This window comes from Narcine bancroftii, chromosome 12, assembly GCF_036971445.1.
Source record: "Narcine bancroftii isolate sNarBan1 chromosome 12, sNarBan1.hap1, whole genome shotgun sequence".
NCBI lineage: Eukaryota > Metazoa > Chordata > Chondrichthyes > Torpediniformes > Narcinidae > Narcine > Narcine bancroftii.
This window is the reverse complement of record NC_091480.1, coordinates 97,493,371-97,517,739: the sequence shown is the minus strand read 5'-3', so window position 1 is coordinate 97,517,739 and position 24,369 is coordinate 97,493,371. Positions and strand designations below refer to the sequence as shown.

Here is a 24,369-nt window from a genome sequence, read left to right as displayed (position 1 = left end):
GAGCCCTTCATCAAGGTATGAGAAAATTCCAGCAGGTGCCGAATAGAAGAGTGGTGGGGGTTGGCAAAGGCAGTAGATGATAGGTGGAGAAAGGAGGAAGGGGACAGCAGCAAGGAGGGGGAGGAGGGATGGCTGGATGGGTAGAGGGGGAAGGACGGGAGAATTGAAAAGACAGGAAAGGGGGTGGAGAAAGAAAAGCCGACCAGGTTTAATAGAAAGCAGAAACGTCCATGCCATCTGGCTGGAGAGTGCTCAGACAGAAAATAAGGTGTTGTTCCTCCAATCTGTGGGTGGTCTGGGTGGGATAGTGCATGGGCAGACATGTGAGTCTGGGAGTGTGACTCCGAATTGAAATGGTTGGCAACTGGGAGGTTTCTGTTTTTGTGGACAGAGAGGAGGTACTCAGCGAAACGATCACCCAAACTGTGACTGGTCTCTCCAATGTAGATAATGCCACAAAGGGAGCACCGGATGCAGTAAATCAGTCCTGTGAATATACAAGTGAAGTGTTACTTCATTTGAAAGGCCTGTTTGGGGCCCTGGCCCATGGTGAGGGCGGAGGTGTGTGTGTGTGCAAGTGTTGCACCTCCAGTGAGTACAGGGGAAGTTGCCGGGGGGTGGGGAGGGATGAATGAGCGAACAAGGAATCACAGAGGGAACGGTCCCTGCAGAAGGCTGAGAAGGAAGGAGAAGGAAAAATGTGTCTGGTAGTGGGATCCTATAGTAAGTGCTGGAAATTCTGGTAGATGATATGTTGGATGTGGAGGCGGGTAGGGGGTGCCAGGGCAAAAGGACTGCGCCCTCTGTGATTCCCTTGTGCACTCATCCCACCCCACCCATCACCACCACGAGATTGTCAGGGGAAATTGGGATGGTCAATTAAATGTTAGCTCAGCCTACGATTCCCATGAGTGAAAAAAAATCAACCCACACTTGTCCAAGAGACTGCTAATTCAATGTCTGATTGTTCTTTTCTCGAACATTTCCCAACTGACCGCTCAGTAATGACTAGTTCTACTCTTTTTCTGAAGAATTGTGCCCCATTGACAGTTTTCCAGTCCTTCCACATCACCATTTAATCTATAGATGCTGGGAAGATTCCAGTACATCTTCCGCTTCACTTAGAAGTCCTTCAGTATACTTTCAAGTATTTATCCAGTTTGTTTTGGAAATTTTCTCTTCAATTTTCCTCTAGGTTCTAAACACCAAGTCATAATAATTAGCTCCATAAGAAAAATATTCTCCCCTTCTTCCCCTGAACTGGCATCCGGCATGAATTCTCTTGCCTGTGGAATAAGTTTTATTTTTCGACCTATTTCACTTGTCAGAAACTAATTAAGATAAATTCACAGCATGTGATTTGATCAATTAGAGAAAGATCGATTATGAAAGTGGTGAGAATAGTATTAACAAGAATGTGCTTTCTGTGCAATATCTTTATTGAAAAACAAGTTAATCTGTTCCTTTAACCATGCACAATATTCAGTAAGTTGATGGTATTAGTTGCATCACTTTTTAATTCCCAGATAATGGGCTGGCCAATGAGAAAACAAAATGTGAAAATTATATCTCCCTTTTCCCTCACACCTAGTTTGAATCACATTCACATCTAAGCTGGTGACTGGAAACCTTGCTGAAAGGCAATTGGGTTGAATGCTATTGATTAATAAATAAAGCTTAGGGCAATTGTGTTATCTGGCATCAATGACAGATACAGGAAATGGAAAATTATATTGGATTTTTACAAATTAACAAACCTGAATTGGATTGTTTATGTGTGAAGGAGGGGATCAGGTTTCTTCAACGATTGGTTATGATAGGCAGATAAGTGAAAGGCATGCCTAAAAAAGCCTGGGAACAGGGCCTACAGCTTTTAATTTCTGAAGAAACTTGGAATGTGCAAGCCACTCTCTCCTACAATTTAAAGTAGTCCATAGGGCTCATATGTCCAAAGTCAAACTATCTTTTTTTATGTGGATGTATCTTCTCGTTGTGATAAATGCAACAATGGAGATGCTTCATTATTTTATATGTTCTGGACATGTCAGAGTCTTGAGAAAGATTGAAACAAAGTATTTCAAACTTTCTCTGCACTTTTTGAATTTAATTTTAAACCTAATCCTTTAACTGCTTTATTTGGTATCGATGAAGAGGTTGACGTAACTAACGACATCTGAGCTGCATATAATTAGCTTTTATTTCTCTTAAGACTAGGGCAGGCGGTGTTGCTCAGAAGGAGGGATGTTACCCCACTTACTCATTCTCAATAGCTACGTGACATCCTATCATGTTTAAACTTAGAGAAGATTAGATGCTCAATTTCTGATTTGAATTCAAATTTTCAAACACTGTGGAGACCCATTTCGAATTACTTTTATAATCTTTGATTTGTTATGAAGGTAGAACTGTTGACTAATGAGGTAATTTATCATTCTGATAAGAATTCTGCCTTTTTTTTCTGGCCAAACAGATTATTTCTTGGTAGTGGGTTTAGATTTTCTTTTTTTAATAATAAAATATTATTACAATATTATTTGTTTGATTAAAATGTGGGTGAAATGATATGATTTAAGTGTAATGTATCTTTTTGACTTTTAACATATCCATATGTTAAAAGACCATGGACTGGTCTTTTGGACTGTGGACTGTCATTATAAAGCATAGATTTCTGCTAAGAACTGTGTAACATTGTGGTACAGCTCAGTGCTGACCTGCCAAGGTCAAGCTGTGCACAGAGAGAGAGAAGATCTTGAGATAAGAGAGAGAAATGTAGCAATTGCTTGGAATTTTCAAGAACGGGAGAAAACCCAGCTGTGAAGCAGAGAGTTTGGCTTGGAGCAGCCAAGAAGGATACACAGAGATATCACACACTCTATGTTTGAGAATGGTTCTAGCTGACCCCCCCCCCCACCCCCCCGTGACTAAAAAGGTCACCGTGAATCTCTCTTGTCGTGAGATTTTGGAGAGCTGTGTGAAATGCACATGCCTCCTAAGTGAGGTGGTTAAAAACCACACTTCAAGAACCAAGGGAAGTCATCTGAGGAAGCCTGCATAGGATTTATAAATTTACTGTAATGCAACTTCAGTCATTTCTCTCTCTCCGACGTTCTATTTGACGTCCTTTGTTATCAGTTAAAGAACTGAACTTGGACATTGAACTTTTAGAGTGGCTTCTGTGGAGTGTGTTTTTGGACTGACTTACTTGACTAGATTGTCCTGGGGTTTTGGGGATCTTTCCTTTTTGGAATATTAGTCTGGGTTTTTCACATACACACAGTTTTAATATATGTTATTCTGGACACAAGGAAGTGCAGTGAACAAACCACACCAGCATCCATGAGGGAGCTAAACCAACTGACTTTAATCAAACTCACGCATGCATGCTTATATCTCCCAGTTCCCGACCACACTTGCGACTCCCGGGATGGAAATGACGTCAGCCCTGAGGGCTGGAACCACGAATCCTCAGCTCCGTAACCCGATTCATTTGCAGAGTGGCTCAGCCCGCCACAATATCTGCTATAGATACTTATAGTGAGGTTAATTTTGTTAATATATTATATTGTTAATAGTTATTAATAAATATAGTTAAAATTTAACCCTCTTGAATTCCCTTCTTTTGTTGCTGGTTTGAGACGTAACACTCTGTTTTTGGATGCGAAATTTCAATGCTAATAAAAATATTGAAAGAGAAATATTGAAAGGCATGCCAAAGCTCGTTCACTCAGTAATCGTGCTCATGGATCATGCCTACTTCGATGTGATACCAGAGGGACTCACCTTCCCTTAAACCAAATGGAAGACTACTTATTTTTAATTACGTATGAGGCTGAGGAGATAGACTTGAGCAAACACAAATAGACAAAACCTGAGCAGAAAAAAATGATACGTTAACAAAAAGCTAAGGAAAGCATGACCCTGTTGGTTTGCTATCTTTACTGAAGAAATATTGCCATGGTAACAATAGGGACAAAAGCTACCAAGCTGATACTGGCTTTCAGTAAGTCATCTCAAAAGAAGTGACATTTCTTCACAAGGTACAAAAATACACTAAAATTCACAGATTCTGATCTGATTTTTTTTAAAAATTTTAGCCCAGTATATGCCTGAGTACATTTATTTCTCAAAACTAATTGTGACCCTTGCTTTTGGCACACAGTTCATAAGCGGCAGTAACAATGGGGAGAAGTTTTATTTTATGAATTTGTGTTTGAGGTGATAACTCGTGGCTGGGTCAGTAAAACCTCCTGTGAGCCCAGGGTCTTCGGAGCTGCTGGTTCAATACAAATGACTGGATCACAACACATTCTTCAGGCCAACACAGGAGACGGAAGATGCTGAAATCTGGAGCAACAAGCAATCCTCTTGAGGAACTTAGTGGATCAATCAGCATCAGTGGGAGATAAAGAATGGTCCATTCATTTTCTCCCATTGATGTTTCTTGACCCGCAGAGTTCCTCTGACAGAACATTCATCAATCAGGTTCTGTCTGAGCGTGTTTCTCTATCCTTCAACAAGTAAGGCCCTGCTTCCTGCTGTCCCAAGACCACAGTAACTGAAATACCAGCTCTTTATTTTAACTGCCTTCTCACCTGAATTGGAAGGCTTGCTACAACTCAACCAGGTCTTACTCTTCTGTACTCTGAGTAAATGGCAGAAGTGTTGATTGTTGACTTTCTTTAGTATGTGGTGGACTCCAAGGTTGATAGAACCTGTGGACAACTTCTGAAAAATTCTATCTAACGGTGTCTTAACTACAATGAATGAGGCAGCCTCCACTGCTTCCTTGGGCAGAGAATACCATGGAATCTCCACCCTTTGGGAAAAGCAGTTCCTCCTCATCCTCATCCTAAATCTATTACCCAGAATCTTGATGCTATGATTCAGCAACAGGCTCAACCAGTCCCCCTCAACCACCACTCTCCTCTGCCTGGAGTACATCTACAGGGAACGCTGCCTTCGGAGGGCAGCAGCAATCATCAAAGACCCTCACCACCCAGCACACGCTCTGTGCTCTCTGTTGCCATCTGGAAAGAGTTACAGGCGTGACATGACTCACACCACCAGGTTCATGAACAGCTGCTACTCCTCCACCATCAGACTCCTCAACAACAAATTCAATAGAGATTCATTTAGGGATGTGCACATTATTGATTTTTTTTTTGCTCTCCCGGTATTGCACAGTCAGTTTGTTTACATCCATTATCTGTTTACAGTTCTTTTGATTGTTTACATGTTTACATTGTGTACAGTTTATTTTTTGCCCTACCAATTAATGGTAATTCTGTCGCGCCCAGAGGAAATAAAGAATCTCACGGTTGTATGTGATACCATGTATGTACTCTGACAATAAATCTAAAATATGGAAACTTGTCCTCAACCTCAATAAATTCTCCTTTGACTCATCCCACTTTCTGCAAGTCAAAGGGGTAGCCTTGGGTACCCGCATAGGTTCCAGCTATATCTGTCTTTTTGTTGGCTATGTGGAGCAATCCATGCTACAACACAGTCAAAGCTCCACAACTCTTCTACATTGATGACTACCTTGGTGCTACCCATACCCTAACCTCAAATTCACTTGGTCCATCTCTGATAACACACTCTTTTTTTCTCAATCTCTCCATCTCCATCTTTGGAGACAAATTCTCAATAGACATCTTCTACAAACCCACTGTTATGGTCTGTGGACTGACCTTTTGGACTTTGGACTGTTATAAAGGATAGATTTCTGGTAGGAACTCTGTGCAACGTGGTACAGCTGAGTGCTGACTCGCCAATTGCTTGGAATTTTCACAAAAAAAGGGAGAATCCAGCTGTGAAGCAGAGAGCGACATTTGGAGTGGCAGAGGGCAGCTGAAGAGCTGTGTGAAATGCACATGCCTAATAAGGATTTGTAAGTTTACTGCCACGCAACATCAGTCATTTAATGAAGACCAGGGGAGCATGGTTAGCGTAGCGGTTAGCATAACACTGTTACAGCACCAATGATCGGGACCAGGGTTCTAACCCCACGCTGACTGTAAGGAGTTTGTATGTTCTCCTCCAGGTGCTCTGGTTTCTTCCTTCTGTTCAAAACGTACTGGCATTTGTAGGTTAAGTGGGTGTAATTTGGCGGCACGGGCTTGTGGGCTGAAAAGACCTGTTACCATGCTGTATGTCGAAATTTAAAATTTTGTCAAGTCAAGTCTATTGTTATCTGATTGCACAAGTACAATCTGACCAAACAGTGGTAGAAAACATGCAATCAGACCTAACACACATATAGAAAAACAATACATACGCAGGACAAGTATTCATCTATGCAAATAAATGCTGTTTCATGAATATGAAAGTCTCGGAGGGTCAGCGTGAGCGGTTCCTTTGGTCGTTTCACATTCTCTTTGCCTGTGGGAAGAAGCTGTTCCTCAACCTGGTGGTACTGGCTCTGATCCTCCTGTATCTCTTTCCCAAAGGAAAGATGCAGCATTTGGGGTGGAAGGTATCCTCAATGATTTTGTGCACTCCCTTGAGACAACAATCACGTTGATGGGGGAGATTCCAGTGATCCTCTCTGCCATTCTTATAGTCCTGTGGATTAACCTCCAAACCATTTCTTTGCAGCAACCATACCACCGTATTTAAAATTTAAATTTAAAATAAATTTAACCAATCAGGAAGGGGCTGGTTTGTCAAGTTAAGTATCATTTTGTACGCCCCTCTATTCCTCTTCAAGTCTCAATGTAAATAAAGCCAAGTCATATATGATCACAATAAAATAAAAAATCAGTGGTCCAGAATTAGCTGCTCCAAAGTTTTACACAGGTCCAGGTTGTCACTCATTTTGTTTTCTCCCTCCAGCAGTTTTCAATTTGCTCCTTGTTCCACCAGCCACAGTCTCTCTTGTCACTCAGATCTGCCTCAGCGACAATCAATCACAAGATTATCATGTTAAAATGAATAATCAGCACTGGTTCTCCAAAGAATGAGTCAGCGAAGGCTTGAGTGACATACAGTGCTACCGGCTCTCTTGTTCTCTACCGCAGTTCTCTTCCATGCACATACAGAGGCCTCATGCAGTCTGGCAGGGCAAGAACTTCCCCCATAAGATAGAACTCCAGTACAGATCTTGTTGAATAACTCAGCAAGGTCATGCAGCACCTAATGGAAGTAAAGGGTAGCCAACATTTTGGCCTGAGCCGTTCGTCAAGGTATGAGCAAAAAATAAGGCAGGCAACTGATTAAAAAGGTGGAGGGAGGAGGCGAGAAGAGGAGGGAGGAAGGGGCAGGGAGAAGAGCACAGACCAACTTGCAATGCCATGGGTGGATACAGGTGAGAGGGCAGGTGAGAAAAAGCTGAGGTGATGGGGAGGAATGGAGAGGAAAGATGATAGGGAGAGAGGGGTAGGGAGAGATGGGGAGGGGCTACATTTACACCTCCCTCACCACCATTTGAGGCCCCAAACAGCCCTTCCAATTGATGCAACACTTCACGTGAATCTGCAGGGGTCATCTACACATCCTGTGCTCCCGCTATGGACTCCTCTACATTAGAGAGGCTAGTCACAGTCTGGGAGGTTGTTTCATTGAGCATCTTCGCTCTATCCACCGCAATTATGGGAACCTCCCAGTGGCCACTCCTTTTAATTCCACATCCCATTTCCACACTGACATGTCTGACTATGGCCTCATGCATTATCAAACAGAAGCTACCTGCAAATTGGAGGAACAACACTTAACATTCTCTCCAACCAGATGTCATTAAAATCAATTTCTCCAATTTCTGTTGGGCCCCTCTTCCATCTCTCTCTATATTACCCTATCCCCCTCTGTGTCCTTTCATCCAGATCCCCAGCCCTTTCCAACTCTATTCAAAGAGCTATTCCCTTCTCTATCACACCTCAATTTATTCTTGTCTGCCCTCTCTTCCACATCCACCCATGACCTCTTGTCTGTTGGCCTGTGCTCCTCCCCCTGCCCCTTCTTCCCTCCTCTCCTCCCCCCACTTACCTTTTTATTCAGGCACCTGTCTCCTTTTACGACATACCTTGAGAGAGGGCTCAGACCCAAAACGTTGGTTACCCTTTACTTCCTGAACATGCGGCGTGACCTGCTAGAATCACTACAATCCATGCACCTGCAGACTTTCCTGTTAACTCAGTTCTTGTTGAAGATGCTTTGAAGAACCAAACTGCACAATTCAGCTCTAAATCACAAGCTCCAACATGACAGCAACATATTGTGGACTAGAATTGCATTGACTAAAATTGGATTGGAAAAGGCACAGGACATGGTCACACACAGAGACACCGGCCACAGTCATCATGCTGAGGTACAGAAAATGGTTACCATGCAACCATTTCAATCATATGCTCTTAAAGTTGCAGAAAATCCATGATAAGGTTGAGTTTATTGTATTTATGGCTTAAAAAGGAAAAAGATACTTATTTTCTCTGCGTCGAGAACAGTTTAAATGGTTAATTCCAATGGCTGATATCCCTGTTGCAGACTTTGTCCCAGATCTAAACCCTCTGCTTAATAAGAAATCTATAAGAAAGAAAAATGTAGATTTGGCCACATCTTTCCTTCTAATATTGTGCAGGCTGCAGTGTAGGATGTACAGCAGGCAGCATAGCGAAGTGATTAAAAACGGAAATACTGTTTGATAAATAAACAGTTGTGTTTGAACGATCAATATTATTCAGGACATCATGAGGAATATCTCTCTCTCTCTTTCTTTTCTTCCATCTTCCACTCCCTCTCTTCCCCCCTCCCCCCCCCCAATTTTTGCCCCATTTCCATACCCTGTCCCCCACCATTTTTATCCCCTGCCACTCAAAACAATGAGCAAAATGGGTAGAGGAATGGAGAACAAGAGGTGTGGAGCAGTGTTGCAGTAGAGGTCAACAAGGAGTTTGCAGGGGCTGGAGGAACTCAGCAGGTCACACAGCATGCAAGCAAAGAAATAGACGGCTGGCACTGTGGGCTTGAGCCTTTCTTCAGGTATCAGGAGGACTCGGCCCCAAAATATCAACTACTTTTTGCTTTCCATGGATGCTGCGTGACCTGCTGAGTTCCTCGAGCCCCTTTGTGTACTCTACCAGGACTTTGATATGAGGCCAAATGGCTTTTATCTCTGTAGGCCCTTCTCCTGATCTTCTGTATCATTTATACTCCACTTCAATGTAATTCCACGCAGCCTAACTAGGTAATAATATTGATATGCCATCCTAGCAAGAGATGTAAAGTAAAAACCCATTAAAGTAATGTATTTTTATCAGGTTATATTACAGCAGATAGTGATTCAGCAAAAGCAGTCTTTCAGTTCATTCTACATTCAGTCTATGACCTCCTGGCTGAGGAATGTATGCCTAATTATACTAATAAAGTGAATGATTGCATTCAGTAAAGTACAAACTGTACCAGGACTTGGGAAAAATTCTCAACGTGTTTGTGATTGTTCTTCACGTCTCAAAAGGCACCACCCAGCACAAATTTTGCTCAAACATGTTCTAAAATTACACAAGTTGGTCCCGGTGGCACAAAGGGAAATTAAACAAACACTTATTCATTTAATCCTGCCTTGGCATTCGAGAATAATCATGGGAAAAGATAGAACTGGTCCACGGGCAAGACATTAGAAATAAATTTGGAGAGGTTGATTGAGAGAGGCTGGTTAGAGGTGAAGGAATATGTGGGAAGTGGGAGGCTTTAGAAAGTCAGACCAGGAGAGTTTGAGGCCAAAGTGAAAGGCTGGCAAGATGAGAGAACCCTAGTTGATGGACATTGAGGCACTAGTTAGGAAAAAGAAGTACGTGGTGATCTGTAATTACACCACTAGGTACCAGGGGTCATCCTGGTGACCTTTTATATAAAGCAGTCCAGAGCTCCAGTCAAGCCTTTCAGGTTCGTCTTGCAGAGAGGCAAGACCTCTTAGTGTACATATTAGTTTATTAAAGCTGTCTTCTACTCGCACTGCTGGTGTGGTTATTGTCGGTACAAAGTATAACAGGTATCACATTTGGGATCACATGAAATGAGATTAAGGGACTTGTGGCTTGTTGTCAGGACAACAACCTCTCGCTCAATGTCAGAAAGATCAAGGAGCTGGTGATAGATTTTTAGAGGAGCAGTGGAGGTCTCAATGGTGAGGAGATGGAGATAGTCAACAGCTTTATATTCCTAGGTGCAAACATTGCCAGTGGCTTGCAATACACAAAAGTGCTGGAGAAACTTAGAAAATCACTCAGCTTTCACAGGAAGTTACTTTCTATGGAAGCTGCTGAGTTTCTCCAGCACTTTTATGTATTGCACTCAAACCCAGCATTGTAGATTTTCTTGTTTACTCCAATGTCCTGGTCTAGCCCCATCAAGAAAGTTCACCAGCGCCACTTTTTCCTCAGAAACCTAAGGATTTTTGGCCCATTTCCAGCATCTTTCAACAACTTCTACAGGGGCACCACTGAAAGCATCCTATCAGAGTGTGTCACTGCTTGGGGCGGGAACTGCTCTGCCCACGACCAGAAGGAACTGCAGAGGATTGTAAAGATGGCTCAGACAAATCACACATCCAGCTTCCCCCGCCCTCCACACCCCCAGCATCGACTCTATCTATAACTCCCGCTGCCTTGGAAAAGCAGCCAGTATACAAAAAGATTCATCCTGACTAGGCCACACTCTCGCCACACAATTTCCTCCCCCACCCATGAGGAAGAAGATGCACAAGTGCAAGAACAGACACTGCCAGATTTGTTTCTTTCTCGCTGACACCAGACTCCTGAATGAACCTCAGAATTGTAAAGCAATGCTTCCTTTATTCTGTGCCAACTGCTCTCTCTCTGTAACCCTGCACTATCTTGCTTGTACTATGTATGAGATATCTCGCTGGACTGATTGAAAATGAACTCTATCACTGCATCTTAATACATGTGACAATAAACTTGAATTTGAACCTGGAGTTCTGTTCACTCAGCTTTAGAAAGGCTGCTACAAAGTTGGAAAGGGTGCAGAAAAGATTCACAACTATCTAGAGGACTTGACTTATTCAGAGAGACTGGATAGGTTGTTACTTTCTTCCCTGGTGTGTAGGAGTCTGAAGGGGGACATTAAAGTGTTAATAATATTAAGTCCAATACAAATGCATGCTGGAGAAATTCATCAGGTCACACACCATCCATAGGAAGTATATGATGAGCAATGTTTCAGGCCTGGACCCTTCGTCATGTATAAGCAAAAACAGATAGGTGCCTGAATAAAAGTGTGGAGGGAAGGGTGGTGGGGGGAGGAAAAGAGAGGAAGGAGGAAGGGGCGAGGTGCAGCACAGACTGACAGGTAAGAGGTATTAGTGGATACAGGTGGGAGAGTAGGAGAAAAGAACTGAGAAGTGATGGGGAAGAGGGTCAAGGTAGGAGGAGGGGGGGGGTGGGAAGCTGGGCCAAATGAGACAGAGGGATAGGGAAGGAGAGAGATTCAGGGGAGGGGGAATAAACAGAATTTGGAGATTGCTGTTGATGTCGTCTGGTTGGAGAGTGTACAGACAGGATGTAATGTGTTGGTCATCCAATTTGCGGGTGGCCTCGTTTTGGCAGTGCATGCAGCCATGGACAGACATGTCAGTGTTGGAAAGAGGTGTGGAATTGGTGATTGGCCACTAGGAGAACCTCACAGTTGCAGAAAACAGAGGGAAGATGCTCAAGGAAGTGAGCTCCCAGTCTGCGTCCAGTCTCCCCAGTGTATATATTAATATTATGTGGGATAGACACGGTGAATGGTCACAGACTTTTCCCCAGGGTTGGGGAACCAGAAGGCATAGATTTAAGGTGAGAGGGGAATAATTTTAAGGGACCTAAAGTTTAATTTTTTAATATAAAAATCGGTGGATATGTTGAATAAGATTCCAGAGGGAGCTGTGGAAAACAACATATATAAGGCACCTAGACAGGTACACGGATAGGAAAGGCGTAGAGGGCCAGAAGTAGGCAAATGGAAATGGCTCAGGTAGGCACCTTGGTCAGCATGGACGAGTTGGACTGAAGGGCTCTATGACTAAGAAACGGAGCGTTAGTCTACTTTCCGGACCTTAGAACTTAGTGTGAACATTTGACAAGTTGATAGTGTAAGTGTCATCAGCTTAGTGCAAGTGAACGTCAGTGGTCCTGGCTGAATAGGAATCAAAATTTCCGCTCCTTGAAGTATCTCCGGCAGACAGAGCAAAAGAAACTGCTTCATTAGCACCGTTGTTTGGATCCCAGGTGAGTCATTATCTTCTGCTAATAGACCACAGATGAGGTTAAGCTAGCAGAAACTTTACAGCATTGTAATTAATAGGCAGTTCGATCAGCCATGAATTACACAGACAACAGGTGAAAGGGAGAGCTATATTTAGAACACATTTCTGTAGCCAAAGAAATCTGTCACTGTCAGAGATGAGATGACGTGAAAAGCAATACCAATAATACAAGAGATAAGGCCAGCAATGTTATCCAGAAGATAATCTGCAGCGTTCAGGAACATCAAAAGCCATATGATGATCAAGTTTGCTCTTTACCTGGACTGATTTCAGTTGTGTCCTGATACAAAGTGTTTCTCCCTCTGGGAGAAAGAAAACTTATTTAAAAGTTAAAATACATCTTGGTGAACAGCAGGAGTGGTTTATTTCTCCTGAAATGACTCCAGTCAGTTTCAGAAGTTGGAGGCTTTAGGCTGTCTGAAGTAAAACACGGAAGTCTGCAGACACTGAGGTTGAAGTGCAAACACAATGCTGGAGAAACTCAGTGGGTCATACAGTGTACTTTGGGTGGCATAGTTGGCATAGCGGTTAGCACAATGCCTTTACAGCGCCATCGATCAGGACCGAAGTTCAAACCCTGTGCTGTCTGGAAGGAGTTTGTACATTCTCCCTGTGTCTGCATGGGTTTTCCATGGGGTTCCAGTTTCCTCCCACAGTTCAAAAGCATACCGGTGGGAGGGTGTGTACATCAATCGGGTGTAATTATAGGCCAAGATGGCCTGTTACCGTGTTGCATGCCTAAATGTAAAAATGTAATAAATTTAAACTCATATAGCAAAGATAAAGATACATAACCAACATTTTTGTCTTCAGGCCTTCATCAAGGTATGAGCAAAATGTAGAATTGGGCACCTGCCTCCATTTTGCTCATACCTTGATAAAGGGCTCAAGTCCGAAATGTGGTTATGTATAGAACATAGATCATTACTGCACAGTACAGGCCCTTCAGCCCACGTGTTGTGACCCCAAAAAAAACGAAATCCTCCCTTCCTCATAACCCTCTATTTTTCTTTCATCCATATTCCTGTCTGAGTCTTTTAAATGCCCCTCGTGTTTCAGCCTTGCCGCCTGCCACCTGCCTACAATTTGCTCATCCCTTCATGAAGGGCTTAAGCCAAAACATTTGTTATATCTATATCTTTGATATATAAAATACACTGTTTGATCTGCTGAATTTCTCCAGCATTGTGTTTGGACTTTGGGATGTCCCTTCATATTAAAGGTGCAATTACACAGCATGACAAGGATGTAGATTCACCCCTTAACACTGTCCACCATTTAACAAGCTCATGCAAGACCTGTGACCTAATCATCCCTTCATGATTCTAGTTGCAAAAATATCTCTTTTTTCAAATGGGGAAATAGGCCCTTCGGCTTAACTTTCCTAAACCAACTAAAATGTCCCACCTACCTGCACTTGCTCCATATCCCTCTAAACCCATCCTGTCCATGTATCTATTCAATTTTTTTTCTTAAACGATGTAATAGCACCCGTGTCAACCACTCCCTCTGACAGTCCACTCCAAACACTCATCACCCTCTTTGTAAAATAACCCTTCAGGTTCCTGTTAAATCTACCCCCCCCCCCCCCACTCATATTAAACTTCTGGTAACTGATTCCCTGACTCTGGGCAAAAGACTTTGTGTGGGTGTGGAGCTCAGCACTTCCACCTTCACTCCTGGAAGTCCTGGTGCCACCAGATGAACCAAACTGATCTACACCCATGAGTCCACAGCCAAAACAATAGAACAACACATTTTATGACAATGAACCTGATTCTGATTTTGAATAAGCAACCCCAAACTCTGTTTAATAAGTATAGATAACAGTATGAGCCTGTTCACTAATCACCACAAAGGACTCAGAAAATACATAGCCAGCAACTTGGCACTTTGTTTCTTTGGAAGTGCTCAGTGCATCTCGGATCAGTTGCTCATATTGCAAGGTTATATATAAAGAACACAATCCTAAATAAATTCTAAATGATAAATCTTGTAGTCATTCAAATAACATAAATAAATCCAACTGGTTAAAGTTGTGGAATGATTCATTAAATACATTTCTAGCTGCACAAGTATCCAAACATCATTCCTCTGATTTACATGATGAACACCAAAAGTGTTAAAAGGAATAAGCTGATCCTTTAGACAGTTATTTTCAAACTTTTTCTTTCCACTCACATATACCTATACCATAGGTGCTCTGTGATTAGTAAGGGGTTGCTTCAGGTGGGATGTGAGTGGGAAGGGAAGGTTGAGAATCACTGCTCTAGACCCAAATGTCACTGAAATATTTTGCTTGAGAAAGATTGTCATTGGCCCATTTCCTTTGGAGTTATGAAGCCGTGCACATAACGAGTTAATGAGGGACGATTAAAAAGGTGGTTGTCAAACTTTTTATTTCCACTCACATCCCTTACTAGTCACAGAGTATAGGGATGTGAGTGGAAACAAAAAGTTTGAAAACCACTGCTCCAGAAGATGTGTGAAAAATAGTCTTTGATTTTGTCTAATGAGTTTGAAGGGTGGGTTTCATTTCCTCAGTTGCAGCTGATGCAATCCTTGTGCTCTTGTTAGCTATCGTTTTAATTAACACGGTTTAAGGCTTGTCTCAAATACACAGGCACTCAGGGTAGCTGCATTGGTACAATATGAGTTAATTTAATGCAATCAATATATAGCAATTACTTTCACATTAAGAACTAAATCACAGAATTTTGAAGGCGCTGTGGTTGAAGTAAAAGCACAAAATGCTGGAGAAGCCCAGCAGGTCAAACCGTGTCCTTTATGTAGCAAAGACAAAGATACAGAACCGACGTTTTGGGCTTGAGCCCTTCATCAAAGTAGAGAAAATGTCGGCAACCATCTGAACAAAAGAGGGCTGGGGGGCAAAGGCAGGACATGATAGGTGGAGAAAGGAGGGGAGAGCATTATTGAGGGGAATGGGGATGGCTGGGCTGTGTGGGCAGAAGAACTGAAAAGACAGGAAAAGGAGGGAGGGGAAAGAAAAGGCAAGCAGATTTGACTACAGTACAATAAAGACCAAGTAGTGCCTTCAGTACAGCCCAATGCAGTCTTGACTTCCACATTTGAATTGGCTTCAAGCTATGTTACAAATGACTGACAGTTCAGTCCTGACTTCACCTCATTAAAACATTTCAATCATTATTTTCATTCTTGCTCCCCCAAAATGTCCAATGAATCATTTACATTGGATGCCAGGGGCAACTCCTGTCACTAATTAGTCTTGTTACTTAATTTTCTTGAACTAGAAAGTAAATTACAAGATTTAATAATATAATAGACTGCATGGTGCATCATCAATGACTCCAAGATGAGCAAACTGACAGGCTTTTATCTGCAACAGAATGAAGACACGTCCACGCTGGTCGACCGTCCCGAACTGAGGAGAGGGATGAGAAACAGCCACTTCCACTCAGGAATATGTGGGAGGAATTACGGGCACAGCTGGTCAATGGGTGCATCCAGACAGACAAACATACATACCGTGGTTTACCACACTGCAGCTCACAACAGCAGAATGTTGCAAGTTATAATTTTGATTTATGGCTGGATCAAGGCAAATGATGCAAACAGATTATGCTGCATTTCTAGTTGTTTTCCAGCTGTAGAGAAGGTGTTTTCAGATTCACTCAGGTTTGGGCACCAGCTCTTCCCTTGCTTCAGGTCCAATGGTATCAAGCTGTGCTTTTGTTGGTGAACCAGAAGGCTATGGTATAAATCCCACTCAGCTAGTGTAGGTGAAGAATCCAATGCAACACCGAGGGAGAGCTGCACTGTCAGAGGTTCTGTACTTCATATTAAACCTGTACTGCACCTTGGAGCTAATTCAGACATAGCAGCAACTTAGGCATCAAAAGTAGTAGGTAGGCTCAGCAGCTTACTATCAGCCCTTTCATAAAGCAAAAAAATCTGAACGTAAAGGCGGAGATTCTCCACCCTCATGACAGAAAACTTACCTTCATGAATGCTCCCCCACTGGCTCCAAGGCGCCGACTCCAATCCCTCTTCAACCTAGTGTCAGCGGCAGAGCAAGTGGCTGGCTGGGGGGGGCTGATGACGTTGCAGTGACCTCGTCAGCCTGAGACACGGGAGCAGGATTTTTAAAACGCCGACAGCGTGCGTGGCAGGGAAGCATTTCTGGCTGAAAACAATCAACTTTCTTACCTGCTGTGGAGGCCAGGTTATTCTCCACTACTGGGCTCTTTCCACGCTCGGCAGGTGTGAATAACGTCAACTCGGCGGGTGGCGCTACGACACCAGTCGTACCACCTCCATCAGCTCCGGAGACACTATGATGTGCCACTCTTCTTGAAAGCGGCGCAAGTGTAGCCCTTTAGGGCTACTCCATGAAAGGTTGAGTTCAAATCTTTCTCCACAAATTTAGCCGGCATCAAGGCGGACACTCGACATGAGACCACCTTATAATTGAATAGAAACTATTGTCAGTAGTTGGATTAAATCAATTCATTCTGAGAATCCAGTGTAGCCAATCTGTGTGTCTCTGTGTTGCCCTTTTTTCAGTCATACAGTTATAAACAACTCAATGAGGCGATTTCATTTCTACCCCTCTAGGCATATCGCACTGCTTGGAACTCAGTGTTTAATTTTAATGTAATTTAATTTAACTTACAGCACAGTGACAGGCCCTTCTTCCCATGAACCCTTGCTGCCCAAATACCCCAATTAAACTACAACCTCTGAAATTTTTGAAGGGTGGGAGGAAACTGGAGCACCCATGCAAACTCCTTACAGACAGTGCTGGATTTGAATCCAGATCACTGACGCTGTTAACCGCTAGGCTAAACATAATGCCCCACTCAACAATTCAAATGCCTGTATTTTTTTGTCGGAAGTAGCATAATGATATGTCCAAATCTACCCATTAACTCATTTTCCCTCTCTCCACAAATGCAGCCTGATCTGCCGAGTGTTTTCTGGTTTTGTTTCGGATTTCTAGAATCTGTAGTTTTTTTTAAGCCCCTTCTTATAAAGAATGCATGGCCTAATATGGAAGGAGTTGGAGTCTTGGACCATCCAGCCTCTTTTCACTCAGCATGGCTTTACGAATGTCGTTCAGTAACTTTCACTGGCACTGGCCAGCAGCAAGCTTCACCGTTACCCTATGAGAGCTCTGGAATTTTCCTGAGGCAGATGCACTGCTTTCCCAACATCAAAACATGCCAGCAGGCAATGGAGGTAAATATCTGAGTGAGGAATCAAAAAAGAACTGAATTTAAAATCAGTCCCAAGTAATTAAAATGAATTTCAGTCTTCATTGACTCTATTTTCCACGAATGATAATGGACAGAAGACAGGGATTTGTTTGTTCTGGTTTGGAGAACAATTGGATTCTATTTGTTTTACAGACAAATTCAAGAACATTCATTTCAAGTACAATTTCTTCAATGTTTTGTCACTGATGCAGTTTATTGATCTTAAAATAATCCAAAATTTAGTGAAAGAAGGAACAGTGTTGAGAATAATAGTCTGTGAATAAATTGTCCATATAATTCCCCTATTGATCAATTAGCAATTCATCATATTGTAATGACAACAGTTAAGTGCATGTCAATTCTAGTACCAGACTATGCTCAATGAGAACACAACCCGTGAAGCTATGACGGTAGCAAATTGCACTTGTTCTAGGTACAGGTTCAATAATTGTAGACTTATATGGACAACAGTCCAGAATCATATCTGTTTTAAAACTCCTGCCAAAGGAGTTAACTCCTGTTAACTCCTTTAACATCACCTTTCCCCACCACTTGACCTCCGTTCCTACAACCTTCCAGGAATTGGTGGCTTCTGCAATTCTAACCTCAAGAAGCATCCAACTCCTCTTCTGGTAGCCCTGCCCCCTGCTGCAAAGTCCACAACCTCTGAAAATCTCTCATTAAACCTCTCCAGCTTGCTACTCCCTCACACTTTTTGATCGTGTTCGTATACCAGCGATTTAGATTATACTATGAATGGCTTTGTGGCCAAGTTTGCAAATGATACAAAGATAGGTGGAAAAGCAGATACTGTTGAGGAAACAGTGAAGCTGCAGAAGGTCCGAGAATGGACAGGGAAGTGGTAAATTAAATACAATGTTTGAAAGTGTATGATCATGTACTTTGGTAGAAGAAATAAAAGCGCAGACTATTTTCAAATGGGAAGAAAATTGAAAATTCCCAGATGCAAAGGAACTGTGCAGGATACCCTGAAGGTAAACTTGCAGGTTGAGTTAATAGTGAAGAAGGCAAATTAAATGTTGGCATTCTTTTCAAGGGGAATTGAATGCAAGAGCAGGGGTGTAATGTTGAGGCTCTATAAGTCTCTAGTGCAGGGGTCTCAAACTCAATTTACCTGGGGGCCGCTGGAGGAAGAGTCAAGGTGAGGCTGGGCCGCATCAGGTTTTCCACAAGAAAAGCTCTTACAAAAACATTCCAATGTTATCAAATGTCTTTATTTTTATTTTTTAACACAAAATAAGATGAAAAAATAAATAAATTAACAATTCATAAGAAAAAAAATAAAATCAATCAGTAATAAATAAATAAAGTGAAAATAATAATAATGAAAATAATAATAATACAGCAGATAAAGAAGACTGAAGAAACCACATCTAGTTGCTGACTGGAGAAATGTAATTATTATTATTCAGATTCAAATGGTGTCACTGTTGATTTGAAGTTTCAGTGTTTAGCCGATGCGTCTTTTCCACTTCTTTTTCTGTCCCGCTGAGCAACAACTTCCGGGTTCAGACTGGACGCCGAAGCGCGTGAAGCGGGAGCGGCCGCGGAAATTGCACATGTGCCGCGTGCATATAATGACAAATAGAAAATGCACACAAATATGCTTATATTCACAATAAGCCCAGCCGATGTCCCGCCCCCGAGAGCAATATACCCCACCGTGATTGGTAGGTTCGTTCAGCTCTGCAAACAACACTGAAAAGTGCCAATCATATCAACCTCGCGGGCCACACTAACATTAAACTTTCATATTAAGGTGGGGCCACAAACTATTGTCCCAAGGGCCGCAGTTGGCCCGCGGGCCGCAAGCTTGAGACCCCTGCTCTAGTGAGACCTCATTTGGAGTATTGTGATCAGTTTTGGCTCCTCATTTAAGAACGGATGTGTTGATGCTCGAGAAGGTTCAGAGGAGGTTCGCAATGATGATTCCAAGAATGAAAGGGTTTTCATATGAAGAATGTTTGATGGCCCTTAGCCTGTAGTTGTTGTAATTTAGAAGAATGAAGGGAGATCTGACTGAAACATTTTGAATGTTGAAAGTTATAGACAAATTAGATGTTGAAAGGTTGTTTCCCATGGCGGGAGAGTCTAGGACAAGAGCGCACAACTTCAGGATTGAAGGGTGTCCACTTAAAACAGAGAGGCAGAGGAATTTCTTAAGCCAGAGGGTGGTGAATCTGTGGAAATTGTTGCCACAGGTGGTTGTGGATGCCAGGTCATTGGGTCTAATTAAGCCATAGATTGACATTCTTGATTAGCCAGGGCATCAAAAGTAATGGGTGAAGGCCAGGAAGTGGGGGTGGGTGATTGAATGGTGGGCCAGATTCTGAATAAACTATCTCTGGTCCTATGACTTATGGTCTTCAACTGAAGTAATGTTTCCTTTGTGCCAGGTTTTGTTTGATGACATTCTTAGAAGATAGAACAGGACGGTACTTCTTTCAGGTTGATCCCCTCCCCAATCCCCTTATCCTTTCTTCCAGCCTCTGAGACTCCAGAGAAAACAATTCAAGTTTGTCCAACCCCCATCCTCATACTGAAGCTCAGAATATCTCCAATTGAAGAAACATCCTACTGAGCCATCTCTGAATCCTCCATGAAGCTTCTGGTAATGTGGTGATCAGAGCTGCACACAATACACCAAATGTGACCAAAATTCTACACAGCGGCAATATGATTCGCCAATTTGTATACTCAGTGGTCCAACCAATGAGGGCAAGGATGTTGTTCACCTCCTTTGTCACCCTGCACACATGTTGCTGCTTTGAGGGAGCTATGGACTTGCATCCCAAGACCTCCCCCCCCCCCACTCCTCATTCACTCTGGTGAATCCAACCATTTAGCATGCACTTTTCTCCCAAAATGCAACACCTGATGAGATTAAATTCCATCCGCCATTCCACTCCCTAAACTTCCAATTGATCGACATCCAGTGGTATCCTTTGGTAACCTTCTTCACTGTCTATGACCCCACCAATCAGCACATTTATTAATCAGCCCCCTACATTTTCATTTAAATAATTTATATTAATATTACAAATAACAGAGGTTCCTGTGGAACACCCTTGTTTCCATCTGACTAATGTTTGTTGTCCAATAGAGCAGAAGGAGACCATTAGGCCCATCATGTTCATTCTGGACTGAGATCTTTATTTCTCTAACTTCAGCTTACAACTCCTCTTCAACTATGTAGTTCCATTCCAATCAACTCCCTCCCAAACCTTATCCTGCTCTCTCCTTAAGAAATATCTCTCTGGAATGCCTAGCTATTTATCCATGCCTTTTATAAGAACTTCTTCCGAAACACGGCAATTGCTTTTCAAACAGCGAGATAGTCACACAAGTACAATTTAATTTTATGGATACAAGACCAAGTTTCATAACAAAAAATGTAAAATAATGGAATGTGATCCCCATCATGCCAACCAAGTCCTAAATCTTTTGTTGGATTAATGCACCAAGATTTTACGAGTAGGGTGTACTAATATGTACTCTAGTAGTTGAGATAATTTACCTCTGTGGTCAGCTCAAAGAATATCTCCTCTTCGATCAGCATAAACCAATGATCCGAACTAATGAAAAATAAATAATAAAGTCATGGTAGATTTGCAGATGCAATCTCAAAAATGCTGCAAAAATGTTGCTTCAACAATCCAGTCTGTAAACAGCAATGACCATTAATCAGCACTGCTGCCTTTCTATTCTGCTTAGTATTGACATCAACAAGAACCGGCTTCTCTCCTGTGGAGACTGGTCGCACAGTCACTGACAGGGGAATCGTTAGTGTCGACTGTTTGATCACAGAGAGTTAAGTCCCAAAGTTGAGCCTACATTAGCAGCGGTGAAAATCTTCTCATTACTGAGAAGGTTCAGGGCCCCCAGGGAGTTCAGTGAGAAAGAAATTGACATTAGTGCGGTAAACCAGGGAGTGCCATTGATTCTAAAGCAATTAAGGAAATGCCAGTGTAATCTTCACAGCAGTTCCATTTATCTGTGAAGGAAAATGAGAAATGGAAGGCCTGACCAAGGAAATTAAAGAGATGTCTGTCTGACTGGGACTGTAGGATTGGAGAAGTTGGATATTTGCATTGATGGACAGCCAGCTTCTCTTTCCCACTGCTTCAAAGTAAATGGCTAGGATTAGGTTGAGGAGGATAGGAGGTTTAAAGGAGATCTGCGGAGCTGGCAGAGAAAAGAAGAATAGTAGCACTTAAGGAGCATCTGGAGAGCATGGAGCGATTTCGAATTAACACAGGCAAGTGATCAGCATAGGTGTGGGCTGAAGGGCCTGTTTCTAAGCCTAGTGACTCCAAGAAGAGACTCTCTTTTATTGGTGGGGGTATGGGTCAGTGGCACCTCTTTGCATCCTATTACACCAAGCAAAGGTGAAGAAATTTTCTGTTTTGTTAATTTAACGATACAGCATTGTAGAAGTCCCATCTGGCACCAGCGTTTCCCAATTAACTTACCAACCCCGCACATCTTTGGAATGTGGGAGGAAACTGGAGCACCTGGCGAGAACCCACACAGGTCACAGGGAGAGCATAAAACTCCTTACAGACAGCGGAGGATTCAAACCTTGTCCATTGTCTCTCCTGTCTCCCTATTCCTATCTCCTAGCTCTCTCTCTCTCTCTCTCTCTCTCTCTCTTTCTCCCCCTTTCCCTCTGTTTCCTTTCCTTCAGCTTTGCATTCACTGACCCACCCCCTCCATCCCCCCTGATCAATTCCCATCTTTCCAAGTCAAGTCACCTTTACCGTGCTCGCACAGTAAAGACGAGATATTGTTTCTCCAGGATCAGGGAGCATATTTATATAAATATAAGTTAGAATAGTTAAACACATTGAAATATTGCGATGTACACAGTAACAGTCCACGGAAAACTATCCATATTTGTTCTGGGAATTCAGGAGCTTGATGGCTTGGGGGATAAAACTGTTCCCCAATCTGGACACAAGGGCCTGAGTGCTACGGTACCTCCTACCAGATGGCAGAAAGGAGAACAGTTTACATGAGGGGTGTGTGGAGCCCTTCACAATGTTTATTGCCTTTTGCCTGCATCAAGTGTCATAGATATCCTTCATGGTAGGAAGAGAGCCCTGTGATCGTACAGATTCTATCACCAATGTGTCTATGTACAGATTGTAGTGTAGGGTGACTGTGATTGGCTTCTAGTTAATAAAAGCTTTGGTTTGGATTAACAAGCCTTTGATTCTTTCGACATGCTCTACAAGCCCCCAGTAATCTTTTCCGCTGACTTCACTCTCCTCTGCAGTCTTTCAAACCAGGCGGTGAGGCAGTTGCACAGGATGCTCTCAATACATCCTGACCTCTCCTGTCCTGTCCTATCCATCCAATTATCACCTTTTGTCTGTTGGCCTGTGCTCTTGCACATTCTTTCCCCCCCCCCCCCCCCCTCTCCTTTTATTCAGGTGCCAGCCTGCTTTCTGCTCATTCCTTGCAGAGGGCTGGAACGTTGGTCATATATCTTAACCTCCTGTGGGAACTGCAAGATCTGCTGGGTTCCCCTTGTATCTCTGCGTTTTTTATTGTGAGATTAGCAATGCAATGTTTCCACTACTTCTGAGGTTTGGGTGCACTTCAACTCAGCAAAGCGTTGTTGCACTGAGCAACAAACTATCCTCAAGGGCTGAAACACATCAGTGGGATAAAAATAGCATCAAATCAGCCAGGGTTTTTGGAATCAGTGTACATCGTGGCTGGTACATCATGTAGTTTGTGTGGCAGAAACGTATGGGATTCTAGCTGCTTTTATCGTTTCTCTGCACCTGTCATCCTCATTAAATTATTGTCAATTGCTCAGGTCTTGCTACAGTTTATCTGCTCTCCATTATATTTTGGTTGTTACAATTCTCGTTCCCAGCCACAACTTCATGGCAGACCTGTTTAACCCATTCCCTTGAATGTACTTGTTTGAAAGAGTGCAGAGATTTACAAGGATGTTGCCAGGACTTGAGGAACTGAGTTACGGGGAAAGGTTAAATGGGTGAGGATTTTATTCTCTTGAGCAATGGAGATTTGATAAAGGTATACACATTTATGAGGGGTTTCGACAGAGCAGGCTTTTTCCACTGATGTTCGGTGAGATAAGAACTAGAGGACATGGGTTTAGGATGAAAGGTGAAATGATTAAAGGGACATGAGGGGGAACTCCTTCACGCAGAGAGTGATGAGAGCGTGGAATATGCTGCCAGTTGAAATAGTGAATGTGGGCTCAATTTTGATATTTAAGAAAATTTGGACAGGTACTTGGATGAAAGAGGTATGGGGAGATATGGCTGGGTTCAGGTCAGTGGGAGTAGGCAGACTAATAGTTCAGCACAGACTAGAAGGGCCAAAGGGCCTGTGTTCTGTGGTTCTACTCCAACCTGGCCTAGGGAGAGATGTTTTATAATCACATTCATTTCTAATGGTTTTTAAATTCTGATAAGCCTTCATTTGTAAATCTGAACAAGGAAGATATGTCGGTAAGTCAAAATAGCATTCATTTTGGTTTACTTCTCCCCAGACATCGACACTACAGTAAGGGGAGGTCTTCTGGTTCTGCACCACTTCTGCTGAAAATCCCAAAGTAATGTAGAGCCAACAAAATCCTTCAGAAGCTCAAGGTCACAATTGCAGTGCTGGAGAATACAGAAGGCAATCTACACACTGCAACATTTCTCCAAAGGCCAAAGGAACATACAAGTTAGTCAGAGTTGGGCACTCAGCATGAGCCCAGTTCTCCTTGTAATAAAGTCACGATAGATCTGGTTGTAACCTCAATTTTCCTCTCCTCTTTGTTTGCCTTATGGCAGACAGAAGGCAATTGTATGTAGTAGT

At 42.7% G+C, this 24,369-nt stretch overlaps 1 long non-coding RNA gene across 12 annotated transcripts in view; it reads right to left on the bottom strand.

Annotated features, from left to right (window-relative positions):
* Positions 1 to 24,369, bottom strand: part of LOC138746730 (uncharacterized) — a 94,469-nt gene that overhangs the window by 7,217 nt on the left and 62,883 nt on the right. For 10 of the 12 annotated variants that reach the window (XR_011347070.1, XR_011347073.1, XR_011347072.1 and 7 more), the window contains 2 exons: positions 21,041 to 21,098; positions 16,454 to 16,707 (listed from right to left, as the gene is read on the bottom strand). This is a non-coding gene — a long non-coding RNA (uncharacterized lncRNA). Of the gene's footprint in view, positions 1 to 16,251; positions 16,368 to 16,453; positions 16,708 to 18,870; positions 19,037 to 21,040; positions 21,099 to 24,369 lie in introns of those variants that run through there. The other 2 variants (XR_011347076.1, XR_011347077.1) reach the window with 2 other exon arrangements.